Consider the following 19,402-nt stretch of genomic DNA (forward strand, 5'->3'; position numbering starts at 1 on the left):
GCTATCATTTCACTTTTTTTTGGGGGGGGGGGCGGTGGTAGTGATCTCCGCAGAATAGACCAAAGGGCTATATACAGCCTTTGCACACGTGGTACACCGGAACCTTGACGCTAAATATAGCTGTTGTAGAGAGAAAATAGGGTTTGTGGGGTTGGTATTGATTGAGAGGGACCCCCCGCAGCTGTAGCCTGTCCTCAGTTGAGCTCGGATATAAAGGTGTCTTGATGCTCCGTGTGTCAGACATTGCCTAACCCGGCGTATGTATAGCGCTGGATAACGTTCTTGTTAACAGAGACTAACGCCTGGTTGTGGCGTGTTACATACCTGAGTGCGAGGTCTTTGATTATACCTGTATTTAACGGATTTCAAAGGTGATTTTTACCTTGAGTTACCTGTGACACATTCTCCTCTGCTACTGTCTATATATGCACTAGGCGCGTGAAGTTCTATACCTGCAAATCGGAGATCCTGAAAAACTATACCTGGCATCTCATCGGAGAGACCACGGGCTCATCATATATTGGACAGGTGGAAATTAAAGTTCAGGTGCCTGTTCCACTGTACCGGGTGTACCACAGGTAAGTGTTCTGCTGTGGAAATTAGCACTTTGATGTCTGTCATGCACAGAACTAATTATCAACAGTTCATTTGGCGCAGTCAGTCTACTGTGCCATTGTACTATCGTATTGATGAAGATCTTGTTAAGTGAGTTTTACAGTCCAGTCAATTGTATATATATTATCAGTTCTCTTCAACATGCACATAGTGTATAGAGGCGTTTTTCCATGGAGATTCATTAAACCCTGTTGATAAATTGAGACAGTAGTTTGATAAGAGCAAAATTTTCCACACAGGAAAAAAGCAAGAAAAAACAGAAACAAAGCAAACAAACGAGAACTATGCATGGCCAAATATTTGTCCTTAAAGGAAAGCTTGTCAGAGAGCAAACAGATTAGGCCAACAAATAAAATGTTGTCCATACATTGCGCAAGAGAATATAGCTGCCAGAGGCACTAATGCTCAGTGCAGAAAGGTCCCGTCTACAAAGGACCTCCCGACACTGTCCATGTTGAGGGTAGCACATATGCATATACTGAGAAGCTAAACGTCTGTACAATGCAGCCATACGCACTCTTATGGGTACGTTATCTGTTTTATCCAACTGTTCAGCTTCTCAAATATTTAGTAAATTTATGTTTCTGATATTGAGTAAAAGAAACCCTGTTCAGATAGGAACAAAAATGTTGTTCCAGTTACACTTAAGAGACACGACAAACCAATAGACATACATTGCGTGATACGAATGGATTTGTGGAATCAAGCTGCGCGTTAGTTAATATATTTGAGCAGAAAACTGGCCAAATCCAAACAATATTGATATAATTTATTTCACCAAACAATTACATCATTTTTGTGTGACATGGCAGTGTTAAAGTTGGGAATAAAATCCCTTGGCACTGGTTCTGTCTAAACCACAATTTCGAGTAGGTATATTCTGAGGTATGTTTTATATGCAGCCAGGAGCCTCTCACCAATGCGGTCGCGGTGAGTTCAAGTCCAGCTTTATAGTGGCTTCCTTTCCGGCCGTACGTGGGAAGGTCTGCCAACACCCAGCGGATGATCGTGAGTTTCCCCCGGGCTCTGTCCGGTTTCCTAACACCATAATGCTGGCCGTCGTCGTATAAGAGAAATATTCTTGAGTACGGCGTAAAACAACAATCAAATAAATAAATAAATAAATTTATAAGCAGATATCGACGGGCGTTCTTTTCACAGTTTATTTTATAAACGTTTAGGGCTTTTGGTGAGAGTGGAAACTAGAGAGATCTATCGCACTTTACCGAAATATATTTAGTGCTAATTGACAACCGTATAATTATATTTTGTAGAGAAGTTAATGGATGCGCTTACTTTTCTTGTGTATGCATATATAAACTTTAGTCTCTTTTTCACATTGTGTATCAGTCACCAAAGTAATCATTAGCGGCGGAATATGAAGTGCAGTAACGTACATTCCAATTTATGAGCAGAATAAATACTACTCGAATTCGTCTTATTTGAGAGCGTTTCATGGCGGAGGTGGTTGTTGATCAGACATGCGTTATCCATGGACTGTTCCAAGCCAGGACAAAGCATTGTTTATATATATACCGGTACCGATAACACGGTTATCTCCGTTCACAACAATACAGCTAATGAGCCGATATTCCTGTTCCTTGCTACCCTTAAACCATGGTCGTAGTATGTACATGTATGTATACGTCGTACTTAACAATTTTTCAGTCATGTGACGACGAGGATTCGTTAGGGATATGTACACACATATAAAACATATTCCTTGAAAATAACATGAAGTTTGAAACTACAGTTGGAATATAACAAAATGTAGAAAGTTGAGAAGGCGTTTTATTTTTTTTTTCCTATGTAAATTCTCCTCACCAAGGGATCTTTCTCTATTTCTTCAAATACACACACATATATATATAGGCCTACTGTGTCTTGTTGTGGCAGGGCCAATCACTGAAGTATCAAGCCCAAGACATGACACCCCAAGCAGTCACATTATACTGGGGGCCTCCGTGGCTCAGTCGCTTAGCGCGCTAGCGCAGCGTAATGACCCAGGAGTCACTCACCAATGCGGTCGCTGTGAGTTCAAGTCCAGCTCATGCTGGCTTCCTCTTCGGCAGTACGTGGGAATGTCTTCCAGCAGCCTGCGGATGGTCGTGGGTTTCTCCGGGGCTCAGCCCTGTTTCCTCCCACCATAATGCTGGCCGCCGTCGTATAAGTGAAATATTCTTGAGTACGGCGTAAAACACCAATCAAATAAATAAATAAATAAATAAATAAATACATTATACTGACACCGGACCAGCCAGTCCTGTTTCCTTGATCTAACTTCTCAGTGCTGAGCGCTGTATTATTTTAGAAAGTCTTTGGTATGACCCGACCTGGGTTTGATCCCGACTTCGACGCGGACGCTCTAAGCATTAGTCCACCGAAGCTGTCACCATACATGGTTATCGCACAACGTTATATACATGGCCGAATCATTTTAATATATTCAATCACTTACAGTATAAAAGACATCTTGAAATAAAAATATTGCTACCATCGTCTTTCAGAGTTCCTTTGTCAGCGAAGTCCCCAGTATATATTTAGGTTTATAGCTGGTGGGCCAAATGAAAAGAGAATTAACGGTCTCAACTATGCACTTATTCGAAACGTTTCAAATGTAATACTTTGGCATTTCACACATTATTTGTGGGTATTAAACACCTTTCATGTAAATTTCGTGCAGGCATTTGATGCCAATGAGTTTGACATTGTATATTTATCAAAGTAAATTTTTATATCCAGTTTACATGGTTTGTATAAAATCAGCCTTATAAGTTTAAACATTTTGAGAAATTGCGTATTTAAGAGGCCTATCGTGTTCTTTTCCGGCCTTTGCACCCGAAATAAAATTGTTCATGCATATATGCGATGGTAAAGGCGTCGTTTTATTTTCTCATTACGTCATACTCTAAGGAGACTTTGATTTTCCTGTGGAAATTCAAACGACGCTCACGCTACATGCTCAAGAAGTCATGCATTTACATTTAACGTCAAGGCAGCGCAGCAGACGCGACGTAAGATAACCCTTAATTACATCTGGATGTCCAAGATATTATTGTATACTAGTGATGTTAAATTAAATTCAGCTTAAAACTGCTATAACATTTAATTTATTTATTTGATTGGTGCTTTCCCCTTATATACGTCGGCGACCTTTTTTCCAGACCATGGTGGGAGGAAATCGGGAAGAGTTGGGGTAAATTCTGTTGTTTTATATATATACAAGTGACTCCATTGACGTACAAGGGCATACCTGTTACGTCGTTATCTCGACATTGACGTGGCTGTGTGTTTTATTATGTCACAATTTCCGTTGATATTTATCGAAATATTCTATTTGTAACGTTTCTCTAAATCTGTCCTCGGGTCAGTGTGGTTATCAAATAAAACGGCATTGATAAGTTTGATTAAACATCTGGTTTAACTTGACACAGATTCAGTCAGCACATAGTGAACCACTGATTTCATTTCATTATAAACAATGTATACATGCATTTATATTTTTGGCGCATATATAGAGACAATGAATTCGGTGAAGTTGATTCGACGTGAACCCTTGTGTATAGATAATCGATTATAGTGAAGGTAAAGTTTTAGAGATCGAAATATGTTTGGCAATTAATTACAAAACAATATTTTTCTTTCTCTACCGTCAGCGGAGTTGTATTTAAATTGAATGACTGTAGCTTAACGCCACGAACATCGGCAATATCTCAGCCATATCGTAGCGATGTAGTATTTAAATGTATGGATAATGCTATATTTATAGATCATATATATAGCTGATGGCATAGTCCTCTGTTACATCTAGCGGTTAGCTTGCTAGCGCAGCACAGTCATACAGGGGCCCGTTACCGATGGCATCGATGTGAGTTCAAGTCCACCGATCTGCAACGCATTAGGTTCGCCAACGCGCTGATGGACGTGGGTTTCCCCGGGAAATGCTGACATATAAGTAAAAATATTCTTGAGTACGGCGTAAAACACCAATCAAGTTATGAAATAAAAAAAAACAAAACAAATATATTCTTTGTTTCATACGCCCCTAACAATAATAAAAACAAAACAGTAAAGATTGAAAAGACTTGAATTAAATTGGAAACATGTTGCTTGGATGTGGTCAAAGTATGTCGTGATCTCACTAACATACTATTAACCCTTCTCCTGTTAAGTACATACATGTATAGGTACTTTGATAAGGAGCCTTCGCGCTCTACTGTCAATTACCAAACAACGAAGAATTGTGGCTCATACTCTGTGAAGTGTTCGTGAATCAGATCTCTATACAGATGAGTCATATATTTATAAACGATAAATCAGTGACGGGAATTTCATCACCTTCCATCAAGTGCCCGTGTACTCAAGGAACCTTTGTGTATGTGTTACTTGTGGCAATGGTTGTTTTTACACGGAAAAAATCGTACAGTTGTGCGTACAAGTATGTTGTGACCATGTCCTCATGAAGGCTTTGCGCGTCGTTTATACTTGTGAGTTTTACACAAAAACAGTCTTACATTTCCACATCTGTCTTGTCATCATGTGCTCATATGGACTTTTGTGTTATTTATTTATTTATTTGATTGGTGTTTTACGCCGTTCTCAAGAATATTTGATTTACACGACGGCGACCAGCTTTTCTTCGAACTTCAGGACATTCTTATATTTCTCCGTCTGTCTAGAGCATGATCATGTGTTAATGACAATTTTGTGTGTGCTTTACGAGTCAGTGATTGTTTTTGCAGCTCAACATTTCTTCATTTAGCCTTTGGCATGCATGTTCTCATGGAATTAGCCTTGTGTATGATTTACGTGTTAATGATTGTTTTTGCAGCTCAACATTTCTCCATTTACCCTTTGGCCATGTTCGCATGGAATTAGCCTTGCGTGTGTTTTACGTCTTAATGATTGTTTTTTCAACACGGGGAACATCTTTCATTTCTATATCTGCTTTTAGATCATGTGTTATCGAATTAAGCCTTGTGTACACGTGCTGAATGTCTCAATAATTGTTTTCGCATTGAACAATCATACATTTTTTTCAAGTAGAGGATAATATGGAAGTTTTGTGTGTACTTTACGGGTGAATATAGCTGTTTCTGGATCTGAAATATAGCTATTTGATTAGAATGACGTTAGGCGATACGTTGTGCTATGATTTTCACGAATGCGAAGAACGGTTCCAAATATGCCAAAGATCATTTTTTATTATACGCCTCAACCTCATATAATACTGAGATTACAAAAGCCTCGTAGATATATAAGCTTGTGATCTCGAATTGATTTTAGGACCTATTGTTGTCTATAAAGCTGTGAAATGCATATCTGATCTGATAATAAAATATCACCACGTATTAATACTGAGATCTCGGAAGTCTTGTAGAATTGTAAGTGTCTATAATTAGACTTTGACTTGTCTTTTTCGACTGATTATAAAATATTGCAGTGTATTATTATTGTGAGCCAAGTCATTTAGTTTAGATTATCTACATTTGTTTTATTATAGGCTATATATAAGTTATATAGGCTGTATGCATACAAAAACAAGTGTTGTTTTCATTTAACACAGAGATGTGTTACACCAACACAAACATGTGGTAAATAAATGTGAAGTACACTTGTTTGTGTTAATAAGCTATAAAATACAAGCTTGTGTTGAACCAAAATGAAGTAAGGTATGCAATACAACAAAAACTTGTATTTTGAATCTGTACTGTGTACAACATCCAACACATCTTGTGTTCAACTTTTTTAACATAAGATCTTGTGTTAAGTTAATACATGATGGAGTTGTTCAAGTATAACACGAGATTTTGTTTGACAAGTTTGTGTTCATACAACACAAGTGTTTTTTTTTTTTGCATAAATATATTCATCATTTAAATTGTTTGGTTAATTTTTTTGGTGCCACCGGCTGGCTGTACATGCTGACGGCTGGGGGGAGGGGCGAGGGGGAGATGGGGAAAAGGATGGGGTTGAGATCATTAATTCGTGGTATGTGTTTGTATCGCCCCGCCTCAGGCAGCGGTTTTTAGAGCACTTAATTCTCGCAATGCCTTTTCGTATAAACGCTCCCAGTTACACTGGTCCACCATATCGTCTCAGGTCACGTGGCTTAGCTATTCGAGAATTTTACTTGGATGCGCATGCTTAGTTCCTGGATCAGTTCACCCAACACCGGAACTGCTGAAACTGACTAAAGGTCCATATCAGCTGACTCGTGGACATGACTGCAATGTGATGGAGGTCTACTCTCTGTTCATGTATAACAGTATGAGTTTCTCAGACTTGATAACCTAGGTGTAATACTGGATTTATACAGGGTTTCGCTTTAATGGTAAGGTAAGGAAAAACAGTAAGATTTTACCTATGTATAATATTTATTTTAACAAGTAAGTTATTTTCGAGATCATATACTTCCTTTACATATCCATAGAACGTGGTGCTACGCTGGGATACATACATTCACAGCCATAGATATTATATCTCCGAACAATATTGTACCAGAACAATAGAGTATATTGTGATAAGTAGGAGCAAATTGTATTCACGTCTTCATTTCTACCTTACTCTTAGTTTTGTGGGAAACAAAAAAAAAATATTTCAAGTGACATTCTAGGAATTGTTATGTCATATATGTTGGATGTTTACAGATGATTATAAGCTTTCGGTTGTGTGATGTGTTAGTATATATACACCGGAAGGTAGTGAATTACTAGGTGTGCGATTTTTTTAAAGAATATATTTAGAAACTAGGACATCCATGGGATATTTTCCATGTTTCATTTGACTTGGTATGGTTCATGTTCATACACTGGCGGTGTTTCGTCTTTCCCACGACGTCCCCCCTGTTTACAGTCTGCATACTAGGTGCCGCGCACATTCCTCATTGCACAAGGACGACCGCTTACTGAATTGGCTCTTCTATGTCGGTCACAAAAACCCGACAAATAAGGGAGGCCTTTAAAACGACCCCATTCGACCGTCGGAAATCAGGACTGCACGTTCTAGGTGCAGTCGTTAAAAATAACACTTAGCAATTGTTATACATGGTGTGACTAAAGCTTTGAGTGAAGACCTTCACATGGTCACGTGACGTGTTAGTTATGCCAAGCCTATAAACAACTCACTCCGCCCGACGAACAATATATTCACTGAAATAAATGATGTTTGCGACACCATGTATAGCATGTGTAAATACCTGTTCTATGGGTCAGAGACACGCATTACTCTCGCAAGAATCGGACAGCGTGAGGTAAAATATTAGATTTATATACAAATATAGGATCGAAACTATAGACTGGGCACTATCTATAGATGCACACTTCTCTCAAGAATGGATCGGCCAGTATATGGTAAAACATTAAATTTATGTACAACTTTTAGAATCGAAACTACAGTCTGAGCACTACATATGTACACTTTTCTCACGAATGGATCGAACAGTGTATGGTAAAATATTAGATTTAAATACAACTATAAAATCGGGACTAAATTAAGAACAGTGGGTCATTGACACACTTTTCTCACACAGAGGCGGACATTGAAAGGCAAAATATTAGATTTTTATACCGTTAGAATCCAAACCAAACTGGGCATCTCCTTAATTTTTTACATCATAATAATAAGGCCTTTTTCGTACTACATAACAGTCGTTACAATGACGTCATTTTAAATATACCAAGATTCATGCGTTATATACGAACCGGGCATTTGAAGTCGTTACAAATTCAACCGACACTGTAAGTAATTATAAATATAAAAGATACAGCCGTCGCACTGATCTGAAATAACTGACATTGGAAGCAGTTATAAATATACAAAATCACAATCGTTGCATGGATGTGAAATAACTGACATTGGAAGTCATTCACATAAACGATGAAACCATTGCACTGATTTGAAGTAGTCTATCTCACACTAGAAATCATATACAAATATACAATATAAATATACAAGATACATCCGTTTCATGGGTTTAAAATAACTGACTTTGGAAGTCTTTATAAAAATACAAGATACAGCCGTTGTATTGATCTGAAATAACTGACAATGGAAGTCGTTATAAAAATACAAGGTACAGCCTCTGCATTGATCAGACGGACCACCGAGTTCTTTAGAGCTACAGTCTACATAGTTATAAACACAATAAGTACTTATCCAAGGATTTCATATAAGTGAGTTATATACGGGAAAGGCTTTAGATTCGTTTAAAATGATAATAAGACTATATTGAACTCTCTATCTGTCTTTAAGTATTTATGTTAATTTAAGACATGCTGACTTTGGCAGTTAAGTAGTTTTCTCATTAGTTTAGGATCAAATCTGACTGCAGCGTGTTTTAGATTTAGTCCATTACAAGTTGTGTAAGTTCTGATGTAGAGATGTAGTATATAAAAAGAAACGCCTTTTCAGATTTCAAATGCCGACTGCAGTTTAACTCAAGAAATTAATTATACTTCTTTAACAGTGTATGTGTAGTTTTTAAAGATGATGTTTGAATTAGGTTTTGCATTGTGCATGGCAACTTTAGAGCAAATACCATCCAGTGACAGGACGTCAAGTTATTTCATGTTTATGTTCATAAAATGAAATATGTGGACTTCACTAATTGACTTTAGCCGTTTGATCATCGCTTCCCTTGATCTCTTTGGTTTTAGAGTACTGATGGAAACCCTGAAGGGAAAATGACCTGTCTATTTTTCATCAGCAGTGAAATACATATCTGTTACACACTCACATCGTGCATGCGTCATCAATTAATAAGCTACATGTAGTGCAGTGATATTAGCTTTCGCTCCTTTATTGCATTTTATAAAGATAATATGATTTATTAATCAGTTATATGTTTTATAAAATGCTGGAAACTGTTTCTCTCCATCAACCCTTCGCGATGTTTCTTTACAAATTTGTACGGATATGCTCAGAAATTTTGTAAGGAAGCCGGGTGAGAACACCGAGACTCGGGCCACAAGGACGGAGCAAATCGCGCGAGAACAGTGACCGTCCTCGTGGTGACCCACGGCACGAGATTCCCAGAGGGCAAGATGTCCTCATCCGACTCCAGTACTTCTGTGTACTGATGTTGTTCTTCGTGGAGGCATTACACATTCCTGTGTATTGATTATTATGTAAAACACTTTTTACTCCTGTTATTTCGAGTCAATATACCTGTTTCTGCAGATTGTTCTCTGTTCTGAGCGATAATCAAATCGATTTCTGTCAATTACACGCCTTTTCTAAAGGTTACCACTGGTTCTGTCCAATATAGCCTTGATTTCTGCCAGCTATACATGTACAACTGGCATTGTCAAAAACATGATTTCTGCCAGCTATACCTGTACAACTACCATTGTCCAAAACATGATTTCTACCAGCTATACCTGTACAACTAACATTGTCCAAAACATGATTTCTGGCAGCTATACCTGAACAACTGGTGTTGTCCAAAACAGGTTTTCTGCCAGCTACACACCTGTACAACTGGTGTTGTCCAAAACATGATTTCTGACAGCTATATCTGTAAAACTGGTGTTGTCCAAAAACATGATTTCTGCCAGCTATACCTATACAACTGGCATTGTCCAAAACATGTTTTCTGACAGTTGAATTTGGTTTTGCTTTTGGTTTTTGGATATACAGTTGGGCAACTCTGATGCATAGAGTTCTGTCTACTGCTACCAGTTCTGTATACATGTATATATAACACATGTTCTCTGATATAACTGTGCTTGTCTAATACTCGTGTTTCCTTCTGATACACACGTTTCGGTCGGCCACATACAATCGATTCTGTTCAATACATGTTCTCATTACACGTGATTGCATCGATTTCAACCGGTTCGGTACAGTATGTGTTACTGTCGGCTACACAACCGATCCTGTAGAATACACGTATTCCTGTCGGCTACACGCGGTAATGCACTATGGTCCTAAGTTCTATAATGCATCTCTTTGCATCTAATAAACACGTGTCTAACGACTTTAACGGCTCCTGTACAATAAATGTGTATCTGTCGAATTCGTCTGGTCCTGTACGACACACGTACATGTTGCTGTCGGTTACAATACATGTTCTCCAATGTATCTGTATTTATCCAACATACGCGTGTTTGTTGCCTATAATCAGCTCTGTACGATACATGTGTTTCTGTCGATAACAATACTTTGTTCTCTAATGTGTATGTTTTTAACACACGCGTGTCTGTTGCCTACATTCGGCCTGTACGATATACGTTATCTGTCGACTACAATACTTGTTCTCTAATACATCAGTTTTTATCCTACACACGCGTGTGTGTTGCTTACAGTCGGCCTGTACGATACACGTGTTTCTGTCGACTACAATACATGCTCTATAATACATCAGTTTTTATCCATCGCGCGTTTGTGTATGGCCTACAATCAGTTCTGTACCATACAGGTGTTTCTGTCGACTTCACCTGGTCCTGTACGACACACGCTCGTGTTTTTGTCGGCTACAATACATGTTCCCTAATACATCTGTTTTTATCCAACACACGTGTGTCTGTGGCCTACAATCGGCTCTGTACGATACACGTTTCTGTCGGCTATAACTGGTTCTGTCTAATACCCCTGTTTATAAATGCTGGTAACAAATGGTTCTCTTTGGTACATGATTTTCTGTCCGATACAACTGCTTGTGTGTTTGCTATAACATGAATTTTCATTTCTTAGCACAATACGTGTTATTCGGTTTACGAGAGGCGTGCATGCACATGGGTCAACACTCCAGGTGTAGTATTATAGACATTGTTTGGGAGCTCACAACTAGCCAGGACGGATTTACCTAAGTGTCCATTATCTTCAGCCGTCTCTAAAAATAGCCGTGCAGATTAGATATTGCCAGGGACAATGGTGGGATGAAGAGATAAGAGAGATATCAATATCTCTCTGTCCCTCACAGTCTAATAGGTTGATCAACAGATTTACTGAAGTAGTCAATCCTTGTTGGTTTTTGTGTGGAAAGAAGCTTAGCCGATCTGTTCTCGTCCTTTCGTTGAAGACTTTCCTTAGACGATTCCAGATCGTTCCAGGATAGAACGTGAAGAATACCCAACACCAGGTAACGTTTTCAGTATAACTCTTGCGTTTATTGTCTATGTTCGTGCACCATTTTTCGGTATCAGTCCTTTATGTCAATAACACGGTTGTGTCAATAGACAATAGTTTTCTGCCAGGAGAATCCATTAGTTTCGATGCGCCAATAAGTCATTCTCCGCTGTTTTACATGGACCCAACAGACTGTACATGTCCTTATAGTACGCATGCGTAAATCAGGTACATATTTGCATTGATTTCTACCAGTGTGACTGCCAACGTACATTCCCTGCAATGTTGTGGAAACCAGATATGTGATTCATTATGAGAACTGCAGTTTACACAATGCCGTGTCATTTTTCTAGGGGGCCTCCGTGGCTCAGTCGGTTAAAGCGCTAGCGCAGCGTAATGACTCAGGGGTCTCTCACCAATGCGGTCGATGTGAGTTCAAGTCCAGCTCATGCTGGCTTCCTCTCCGGCCGTACGTGAGAAGGTCCGTCAGCAACCTGCGGATGGTCGTGGGTTTCCCCCGGGCTCTGCCCGGTTTCCACCCACCATAATGCTGGCCGCCGTCGTATAAGTGAAATATTCTTGAGTACGGCGTAAAACACCAATCAAAAAAAAAAAAAAAAAAAAAAAATCATTTTTCTAAAAGTCCAAGAGCTACTTGATTTATTTGACATGAAAGCTATAAAAGCTTTGACTGTTTGGTGGGGCAGAGGTAGCCGACCTGACTACAGGAACTCTTGTCTTAAATGCAGCCAGTGGTGGGTGGAGTAGTTGGGGCTCTTTCTAATTTTCTAAATTATCATCCCCAATTCGATTTTATTTGACCTAGCGCTTATAAGGCTGACATCAATGCTACATAGTGAGCAGAATCATACTAATTATGAATCTGCAAAACAAAATTTTGTGGTGGAAATGCCACTTAAGCCAAAGACTAATTAGAGCTAATTATGGAAAATTAAATTAATTATTGAAATCAGACGTAAAATGTTGAGCATAGTCACAACAGCAAGAATTGCCAACTTAAGACAAGATTATGTGGTGGAAAAGTCACTTAAGACAAGGTCAAAGGTCAGTTTGCATCAATGACTTTTGATTCTACTTTAATTAACAAAGATGCTACAGAACTAAAAATTGGTGGAAACTGTAGGATTTGATCTCGTCATCAATAATCACCAACTTAAGACAAGATTATATGGTGAAAAGGTCCCTTAAGACAAGGTCAGAGGTCTATTCGCACCGAATGACCTTTAATTCTACTTTAATTGACATACATGTTGAACGTGTAGTTCTGAACACGTATGGAAAATGTAGAGTTTGATCCCTTCACCCATAATCACATACTTAAGACCAACTTATGTTGTGGAAAAGTGATTTAAGACAAGGTCAAAGGTCAAGTGACACTGAATGACCTTTCCATGTTAAAGGTGGGATTCTACCTCCATGCTTGCCGTAAAACGATGATGTCATTTTGTACCTGTACGCCAATCAGTTGTCGTTATGATCTAACTGTAAAACTGTGTATTAACACACACTCTACAAAACTTGAAACTGAAGGGAAATCTAGAGTTTGATCTCTTCATCAATAATCGCCAACTTAAGACAAGATTATGCGATGGAAAGATCACTGAAGACAAGGTCAAATGTCAGAATAACCTTTGATTCTACATTAATTGACTTAGATGTTCAACCTGCAAAACTGAAAGCTAGTGGAACATGTAGACTTTGATCTCTTCATTAATAATCACCAACTTAAAGTCTTAGTCCGGCGAAATTACACGACAACAAAATGTAAAAGTTTGGTATTAGGTTTTTCCCCCCAAAACCTGTTTGCACTCGGCAATTTCCTGTCGCCCCGGTCTTTATGACGTCACAAATAGACATATGAGCGCGTTAGCCATATAGTCAACAGTAGAGACCAGTGACTGAGTTTTGCGACGATAGCCATTTACCCTCATATATCTTCAAAGACCAGAAACTTTTATTAATGTATTATTCTCACTAAGTCATTTTATCCGGTATGGAAAATAAATGTACGCTGACGAAATCCAATGGCCGCTAGCATTCTCTCTTAGCTGATGATTGTGGACCTTGTGGTAAGTCGAAATGGTGTAAGACAATTTCATTTTATACAAATGAAACACCGGTACATAAAATAAAACCTTGGTATGCAGAGAAGATATTTACACTATCCTCATTTTTTTGTCTATAAAGCCAGTTTTTCTGACGATCAGCTCCGTGTAATCAGCTTATCTGCAAGCTTATATCTGGTTGTGTTAAACATCACATGGTCACACAGACGTACATAAAAATGCACAGTATCTCGTTTAAACATGCCTATGTGAAAATGCATCGTTTAGCTGCGGTTTTGGTGACGGGTGTTTTAGCCTGATTCATGCTACCAGATACTGACCTACATGTAGGACTTCTCAGTGCCGTATCTTTCCAAATACTGAAGAAATAATGTGTTTTGTAGTAGTGTTTGTTCCAAGAACACTAGTAATTATTAAAAATAAACATCCTGCAGATGGACAGATTAAACTACTGCGTTCTTTTTCCATCTTGAAACTTAGCTACTTGTATATCCAGGTCTCTAATAGGATGGCATTTGAATGGCCAATCTGATATTTAAGTGCATTGGTCCACATGCACACCGTAAAACATGTTCTTTTGTATGTGGAATTGAAGTAATCACCATTCAGGAAAAAACATTACTGATAATTTGCCCATTCTCGTGAAAAGCAGATTGGAGAGTAGATAACACACACTGAGAAAGAAGGATTGTGCTATAGAGACAAATTGGTCACATCCTACATTCAGAAGTCCATGTACCGCATGTTGCATAAAAGACATTTTGCCATATTTTAATCTTACTTAGTGAGATTCGCTCTCTGATCATGTGGATGATGATGCCATGGTAATCCGTCTGTTTTTGTTTTCATTTGGACAAAGGGAGACGACTATAGCCCACCTCTAATGTGTGACTTCAAAGCTGATTTTGCATCGGGAGAAAGGTCAGGGAAGAACACAGAGGTGGCACATCATTCACTTGGCCATAGAGCGAGTCCCGCTTAAAAAGAAGGCCTAAAGCAATTAGCATAAACATATTCATCTGTAATATACCGTATATCTGAATCTCCAGGAAACGTGTGATATTCATTTGTGTTAAAATCCTGCTTTCTCAATGTGCCAGACACCCAGTCTACTGTTTCATAAGCAGAGGCAAACTACAAATGATGCCGCATATCCTTCTATGTAGGGGAATCTTTCAATTCCAGATGTAAAAACGTTTATTTGTGCATATGTGCTTCATGCGCTTTCGTTCGTGAGATTGACAATTTCAGTTAATTATTATCAGAGACTTACAATGTAGCTCTGCTTCAAGATGGAATGAACAGCTCATTACTTGAATGTATATCTTGTATTCAAGATGTTTATTTAATTTTCAACCATCTTTTAAAAGACACCAGCGCAGTAGTTACAACATTTTAATATAGTGCCCACTTCTGCCCCTAGATTCGCAAGTGACCCTATCTTAAGTGATTCTTCTTCCACACTAGCAGGTCCTAGTTCATGATTTTTGATGGAGAGATCAAAACTCTACATTTTCCACCAGTTTCAAGTTTTGTGGGTTAATATACAGTTTTAAAGTCAGGTCGTTATGAAAACTGAGTGACGTACCAATGCAGAATGACGTCGCCGCTTTCCGGCAAGCATGGAGGTGGAATTCTCCTCCACATGTGGCAAGGTAGGGTATTTGCCCATCATTTACATGCCAGTGAAAGGTCATTCAGGGCAGATTTACCTGTGACCTTGTCTTAAATCACTTTTCCACCACATAAGTTGGTCTTTAGTGTCTTAAGTAGGGGATTATTGATGAAAGGATCAAACTCTACATTTTCCACCCGTGTTCAGAACTACACGTTCAACATGTATGTCAGTTAAAGTAGAATCAAAGGTCATTCGGTGACCTTTCACCTTGTCATAAGTGGCCTTTCCACCACATAATCTTGTCTTAAGGGGGCAATTCTTGTTATTTAGACCCTGCTCAACATTTCACATCTGATTTCAATGTTATAGGTTTTATGTCAATTAAATCCTTAATTAGCTCTAATTAATCTTTGTCTTAAGTGGCATTTCCACCACAAAATTTTGTCTTAGGTTGCAGATTTGACTTTCCTTACAATATAGTACTGGTGTCGGCCTTATAGGCGCTAGGTCAAATAAAATTGAATTGGGGATAATAATTAGAAAGACCCCCACTACCACACCCACCACTGGCTGCTCTTAAGACAAGGGTTTCTGTAGTCGTATGTCTCATGTACAGTAATTGGTTGAGCATGCACTAAAATTTTATGAAGTCTTACGAAAAGCGCAAAACGAATTCTATTTGTTAGAGTACATCCAGTGTCTATGCAGCCAAATGGGGCCTTTGGTTTTCTTGGGGTAAAGGTCGATCGAGGACATACATGATTTGTCTAGTTGTCTTGTGTCCTACCGTCATATTCCATTCAGACCATGCACCGCTCTCTAATTTCGCTTTACATCACATGCCACTACTAGTCAGCGCTAGTTATGTTGGTTAATTATTTTGTCTTTCCAGTTTAGGAACCATAAACCTGAATGCCCATTGTTTTTTTTTCTGTTGGTAATATTCAGCAACACAGGAGCTCTAGTAGATATACAACAGGTCTAGCGGATACATTATACAACATGTCTAGTAGATTCACAACAGGTCTAGCAGATATATTATTCAACGAGCCTAGTAGATATACATCAGGTCTAGCAGATACATTATAGAACAGATCTAGTAGATATTCAACATGTCTAACAGATACATTACAGAACAGATCTCGTAGATATACAACAGGTCCTAGCAGATACATTGTTCAACAGGTCTGGTAGATATACAACATGTCTGATGAAATACATAATACAACAGATCTCGTAGATATACAACAGGTCTAGCAGATATATTGTACAACAAGTCTGGTAGATATACACCATGTCTGACAGATACATAATACAATAGATCTCGTAGATATACAACAGATCCTAGAAGATACGTTGTACAACAGATCTAGTAGATATACAACATGTCTGACAGATACATAATGCAACAGGTCTCGTAGATGTACAACAGGTTTAGCAGATACATTATACAACAGGTCTAGCAGATATACAACACATCTAGCAGATATAAAACAGGTCTAGTAGGTATACAACAGGTCTGGCAGTTACATCATATACATCAGATCTAGCAGGTACACAATTTGTCTAGAAGTAAAACTATGCAGTCAGAGTAAAGGGAAGAAAGTATATACTGAAATAAAAAGTCTCTCTTTAAGGGAGTCCCTCGTGCATAGACTGTGGGCTGCCGACGACATTGTGTTGCTAACAGTACATTTACCGAAACCTTTATATGCTCATGTTCAGCTCGACCCCGTTAATGTATCAGTATTCGTAGAGCAGTATCTCTTGAGCATTGGTCCTGATATTTTCCACTTAGCTGTGACTTAATGTCTATGCGTAGTTCACATACATGCATGCTTTATGATATACCACTACCACTGCGTTGCAAGACTTATACTTCTATATTCATTTCTGGCAGACATAACGACGCACACCATGGTTGCCCTTGTGACGTCATATATTATTCAACCAATATTCTGTTTGCTAACCTAGATAAAGATCATGGTTACAAAGGACGATTGTGCTTGGGGCTAGAAGAAGTTTTTCAGTTTCGATCGTAGATAGATACTATGCCCGCATTTCACAAACGTAAATCATAAATAAATAAATTCATAAACGCAAAATCTGATCTAGGATTCAGTTTGCGAACACGCTTGTAGACGAGAGCTGTCACCTGTCCTTACGGACGACAAAACGCCGGGTATATATACTGTTTCGTTTCCGCATGATTGTAAACCCTGAACGTCTGTTCCTTTTCGTATCTTTGCAATCTCAAAAATCTCCGTTGTTTTCAAAGGGTGTTCCATTTCTATAGATCGTGATTGGTTAACTGTAATATATTGTGACTACAGGCATCCCGGAAGAGAGCGGGTGTACGTTTAGAAAATAGTGACGCAAAGGAAGTCCGTTGAACATGCTTATTGCTACCTTAAAAAATGATAGAAATAGCTGCGTCGTACGTTTTTTTCCATGCATATATAGACCTACTGGGACATTGTTTTCAACATATCACCAGATACGCCGCTGTTTCATTGTGTTAGTTGGGTATTTTATTAACCACCCTGCTTCGTACAGATCTGGTAAGGGCATACACATGTAGCAAACCACAGCGACTGTTAAATACCTAACCCATAACTGCACCCGTGGTGTCTCCGGGGTGAAAGGAATAGGACCTCAGTCCTCAAGGTAAGTTTGGCGTAAAAGTTGACTAACCTAGAGCTCTGATGTGTATGCTTGGTGAACAGAACAGGTCCACAGCAAATTTGCTCTTAAGATGTGTTGTGGTTAAATTCCGTAGGGTAGATGTTTAAATGAATCTTTATTTATCTATTTGTCTGAAAACTTTATGTCTTTTATGTTTGTTCTGATGGTTTCGAAAATATCCGTCTAGTTTTGTTCGATTTTGGATTTTCTCATTGCTATGGAAACTATTTACGGTGTCATCTTTTAAACATATTCTCGCCACAATTAACCTGCAATATTGCTGAAGTGGCGTTAAGCCATAAAATCATTTATTCATTTCAAAACCATGACAATCAAAATGAACGCTTGTTCTTTTCATCTTCTCAGTCTGGACGACTGCAATTATATTCATTGATGAACGCGAACACTATTAGTACTGCCAAGCGATGCACTTAACATACCTGTCCTGAACATTGTTGTGTGGCTACACTGTACTGTTTCAGTTTTTATGTTGATAGTGTTGTACGTAATGTATAAAGTTATGATGTAGTGAACATTTTGAATATTGATGATTGTTTTCAGAACTGCATTTTGGATAGTTTGGAATCTCTTAGGGGTTGTACAGTTACGCCGGCCTACAATCACCATGGCGCCGCATACTGACGTTATACGCCGCCATGGTATTTCCGACCGGCGTAACATTACGAGCGCTTTGAGGACGTCCCCCTGAGCATGGTTTTGGGGGTATAGATTTAGGCAAGCTATTAATAGCTATAGTAGCAGACTTGGTGATTACCTTTGGCGTTGCATATTTGGCTAAAATGTGAGAGTGCATTTTTGTAATGTCTGCTGTTTTTTGTTTGTTTGTTTCTCCCTGTAATACAAACTGGGAGAGACAACTTGTTGGTTTTGTTATACTGGTTAGAGTGATAGTCACGCATTTGAATTAGGCTACAGTTATAAGTCATCTCAGTAGCCAGTAGCAGAATGGACCCAGTTCCTGACGTGAGAGGACAACTGCCTTCTTCCGTGCATTTACTAGGATTCTGTGTCAACAGTTTTGTAATAACGGTTTCTGTTTGAATAACAAATGGAAAAATGGCTTCTCCCTATTGATTGCAAGGATTAGGCGGGGCATATTCTCATGTGTTAGCAATGGCACATTTTATACATTAAATGATAATAATTTGTCATGCCTTCCTTGAGGAACCAGGCTGGGCTGTCGTTACGCCACAGGTTTTGTCAGTGTTATTGTGGTTGCAAAATGTGGTTGCTTTTATATTTCAAATGATATAAGCCTCATTCAAATGTTCTTGAATACGGGGCCAAAACCCCACATCAACTATAT

At 38.7% G+C, this 19,402-nt stretch overlaps 1 protein-coding gene across 3 annotated transcripts in view; it reads left to right on the forward strand.

Annotated features, from left to right (window-relative positions):
- The first annotated feature begins 264 nt into the window (after nucleotides 1-264).
- The window catches only part of LOC135471886 (guanine nucleotide-binding protein G(olf) subunit alpha-like), a 28,283-nt gene continuing 9,145 nt past the window's right edge, over nucleotides 265-19,402 (forward strand). Inside the window, exon 1 of one of the 3 annotated variants that reach the window (XM_064751313.1) lies at nucleotides 265-578. The gene's annotated coding sequence lies outside the window, so the exon portion shown is untranslated. Of the gene's footprint in view, nucleotides 579-6,833; nucleotides 6,955-19,402 lie in introns of those variants that run through there. The other 2 variants (XM_064751322.1, XM_064751306.1) reach the window with 2 other exon arrangements.

This window comes from Liolophura sinensis, chromosome 1, assembly GCF_032854445.1.
Source record: "Liolophura sinensis isolate JHLJ2023 chromosome 1, CUHK_Ljap_v2, whole genome shotgun sequence".
Taxonomy (NCBI): Eukaryota; Metazoa; Mollusca; class Polyplacophora; order Chitonida; family Chitonidae; genus Liolophura; species Liolophura sinensis.